Genomic DNA, 4,661 nt, shown 5'->3' on the forward strand with positions numbered 1-4,661 from the left:
CTGCCTCATCCCCATCCATGGCGAGCGCCTCGCCACAACAACCTCTCCCTGTGCTAGATCCGGTGGGATCCGCCTCCATCACGTCCCGCCTGGACCCGCGCCGCTGCGGCCGGGCCAGCTCCCCCGTCCGGCCTCCTCCCCATCCTGGACTTGACGGCTGATGGGTCCAGGTCGCTCATGCCTCCGGTGGCTCCTGGTCGAGGGGACTCTCTGCAGTTCGTTGGCGCTCGTGGTGCAGCTCGGTGGGAGTGCAGCTCATGGACAACGCCGTCATGCAGTTCGAGCGACCGCGTGCGTGCAGTGCGTTCGGTGAGTGCATGCGGTTCTGTGCATCTCGTGTTGACCCGACCACCATCCTCCATCGCCGTCCATCTCATGTTGCCCCTCCTGACCGCGCGCCCTGGATCCGGGCAACCAGGCCTGCGCGCCATGCCACACGCGGCCCGCCGGACTTCGACCGCTGGGTGTGTGTGGTGGTGGGCTACAACTCCCCACGGGAGACCACGACCCCCTTCCCCTTCCTTTGTGTTATCGATTTCCGGATCCGGCGAGCAGTGCACCCGTATCACAGGAGCAGTGCACCCCCGCCTTCCTTCTCTGCTCTCATACTGGATCCGCCGCCATGCCATGGATCTAGTCGACCTCGACCTCCCGGTAGACCACTGCTTCCACCAACCGTCAGGATTGGGCACGCCGTGCGGCTCATTTTTTTCAAACTTTTGATGCGTGGTATAGTTTGGCGCACATCTTTGATCTCCTTTTTAGTTCGTATTTTATTGCATCCAAATTGCAAAAAAGTATTTGTTCCGATGCAGTTCAATTCAGTGGGGTGATAAAAAAGAAAATGCAGTTTGGGAATCTGTTTTTTGCTCAGATTTTGTTTTTGTGCAGTTTGCTGATGACACCATCGCCTTGCAGTTCACTGGAGGGGGGGGGGGAGCAGTGGATAGGACGACGGGCGTGCAGTTCCCCACCGCGTGGGAGTTCAGTTTAGGCCGGCTGCAGTGCGGATGCTTGTGGCATGCATTTTATTTGGTGTGGGCAGGAGGTTGTACTTTACTTGTCAGTACCAGCACGTGCTTGTTATTTAAAAAGTTAGAGAAAGAAAAAAAGGCAGTACATTAGCATCGACTATGCAGTTGAGGCGCCTTTATAAAAATAATACATGAGGTTCGCTAGCCTTGACCATTCAGCTCGGATGCGTTTTGTAAAAAAAGGTTAAGTACCCTCATCTCTATGCTCCTCGTTCGTAAAAAGGTTGGAAAAAACAAAAGAAGCTCACTTGGTAAACACAAAACAAAATCATCACAATAAAAAGCTCGCTTCCATATTAGATGTAGTTCACTCGCTCAGTCCCTATGGTCCACTCGCTTGGTCAATGTGCGTAAAAAATTAATAAGTACGAAAAAAAGACAACAAGAACTTACGAGGTTCACGTTGGGTAGTGTTACGGTTCACTTTCAGAACTGTTGTGGTCCACTCTCGTTCATAAAAAATGTTGAAAAAAAAGACAAAAAAACTCGTCTGAGAAAAATATACGCTCGGCAAAACAAATCATGAAGTTCGCTTGACTGTCTGATGCAGTGCGATTTTCTGTCGGAAGCAGTGCGGTTTTCTGTGTGATGAAGTTCGCTCGTCGATTTGGGTGTCGCGAAAAACAGAGTGTCCGCATTTCGCTAATTTTAAAACTGTTGTTAACCCGTTAGGAATAAGAGAGAGTGTTCTACATGAAAAAGTTGTGTCACATCGATATCTTTCCAACGGCGTATCATTTGAATCATTTCGACAAAGCGGTTTGTAAAAATTTCACGAAAAACGACAGCTGCCACTTGTCGTCCGTCGCATAATTTTCAAAATTAACATTAAACCATAAGGAATCTCAAAAACATTTTAACATATGAAAGTTGCGCCTCGTCCGTAGCTTTCCAACGGCGTATCATACGCCTTGTTTCGAAAAACGGTTAGAAAACTGGACCAAGAACAGTACCAAAAGTTTTAAAAAAATTTGAAAAACAGAATTCCGCGATTTAGTAAATTTGAAACTACTTTAAACCGTAATGAATTAGAGAAAATAATAGATATGGAAAAGATGCACCTCGACGATATCTTTCCAACAGTGTATCATTTGCTTCATTCCGACGAGCGGTTTAGAAGAAATCATGAAAAAACGCTCGCTGCCACTCATCATGGGCCACACCATTTTCAAAACTGCTCTTAAACCGTATGGAACCTTGAAAAGTGTTCAACATGTCGAAATTGCGCCTAATCCATAGCTTTTCAACGGTATATTACACGCCTCATTCCGATAAACGGTTAAAAAACTAGAGCAAAAACAGTACAAAAAAAACAACGCGTGCAGTTTTTTCCGACGAGAAGTTTACTCGCTTGAGTACTGCAGCACACTTGGTTTAAAGAATGACGTGCACTTGTGTTGAGCGTGTAGTGCGAAAGTGTTATCAGAATAGTTATTCTGCTAATATTAGCAGAATAGACCGGCTGTATATATCATTTTTATATTTCTTTCTTCTTGAAGGGTGGTACCAATGCCACTACTTCATTCTTTGTGAGAAAATGCTCTTTTTATTTTTGTGTGTGTAAATAAGTATACACCCGAGTACTATACAAGATGTGTGTAAATTATAGTATAATCAAAAAAAGCTATGTTCCTTTTTTGCATATTACTAAAAGTGCAATTTCAACACGACTTGTGTGCATTTTCTCTCTTTTTCTTTCTTCTTAAAGGGGTTCATTATTCCCTAGAAAACTCCATTATTTTGACTTTATTATTTTGATTTTTTATTATGATTTCATTTCATTCTTTTTCTTTAATGGCAGTACCAATATCATTCCACTATTATACGTTTATTGTTGCATATTATAAAAAGTGTAAATTATATATAACCTTTGTGCAAAATTTGTTTTTTTATTTTCTTCTTCTTAAAGGGGAATATTAATGTCACTTCTTTTTTAATTTTTGCGTGTGTAAGTATACATGCAAGTACTACACAATATGCATGTAAATTATAGTCGATTGTGAAAATTACACTATTATATGTTTATTCTTTGGGTATTACAAAAATGTGATTCGAATGTAATGTTGTGTGCAAGTTTCTTTATTCTTAAAGGGCAATACCGATGATACTTAATCTTTCTTAGAGAACTTTGTTATTTTGATTTTGTTAATTCTACATAATATATAATTACTGAAACTTATAAAAAAGTTGTGTGTGCACATATGTGTAATGCATGTACTCATATCCATCCAGCAGAGAAGTTTCAATTGTGAATGGTCATGTACATGGACGCACCATCATCCATGCATGACATGCGAAACAATTGCATGCATGCATGTGCCTGCGAGGCCCACACACTTCGATGAATCCTACGTAAAAGAAAGTGACTGGCCCTAAAAATAAAATCATTCTATTGGCACATAGCCAGTCCCTAAGTTTTTCTTAAATGACGGTGAATGTTACTAGGTTTTTCTTTTTCCAAAAATAATCCAGAATTATTATCATAGTTCACTGAAAGTATAAAGCATATCAAACATAATAAAAAGTTATATAGAGACTCCGAGACCGTTGAACAACCATTCGTCGGGAGTTAATTATACGGATTGTTTTATTAGTTGCACAACGTTAGAATATTGCCACCTGTGGCCTCACCGGGGCTGAAGAGGATGCACTACAGGAATTTGAATGAACCATACATATATTTTGTCAAACCTCTTCACCTGCACCAGAGAGTCCTTAGTTTATTGGGGAGTGTTGCATGGAAAATAAAAAAAATCTACGCACACGCAATGATCTATCCATGCAGATGCATAGCAACGAGGGGGAAGAGTGTGTCTACGTACCCTCGTAGACCGTAAGTGGAAGCGTTTCATAACGCGGTTGATGTCACTACAAAAAAATACACTTTCGTAATGATACATGTTTGTCATAGTAGGTCACGTTTTCTGTCATGCATGTACATCCATGACGATTATATGACAAAATTAGGATAGTCATACCTGTGTTGTCGTAGAAGTGTTCCATGACAATATCAAAATTATCATCACGGAAGTGTCCACTTCCATGACGATAAATGACGCGTCATGGATGTGCTTTCGTCAAGGGTAACCGACACGTGGCATCCACCGTAATGGGTCACCGTTAAGCTATCGGGTTCCAGTTTGTGTCCGATGACCCATTAATAGCCGAGACTAATGGGGATTTTCCACGTGTAAAATTCTCAATGGCCAGAGAAACCACGTGTCGGCTCACCGTTGGGACAGATGCCATCCACTCATTGGACAGGAGACGCCTATGATACGTCGACACGTGGCATGGCCCAACAGAGGCACATTTCGGTGAAAAAGCCAGCCTATTTGACTTGGTCATGTTCGCATATAGCCTATTTACAGCCCGCTAACTCACGACCCGTTATGGCCTAGTAGCGTCATCTGGGCCATCCAATATGATTCTAGCGTGTTGTAACTTCCAGCCCATGTATGGCCCATGACATCGTTTGGCCCATACGAGGCCCTTTGTAACTCTAGGCCCATTAAAGGCCTGAGGTGAAACTGACCCATAATGAATAGTGTATCCCTTTATACCCATTAACGACCCATAATTCCGTTGGTCGTTTCTAGTCCGTGTTAAATTTCGTCCTTTTAAGGA

The sequence above is a fragment of the Triticum aestivum genome, chromosome 7B (assembly GCF_018294505.1).
Source record: "Triticum aestivum cultivar Chinese Spring chromosome 7B, IWGSC CS RefSeq v2.1, whole genome shotgun sequence".
Classification (NCBI taxonomy): domain Eukaryota; kingdom Viridiplantae; phylum Streptophyta; class Magnoliopsida; order Poales; family Poaceae; genus Triticum; species Triticum aestivum.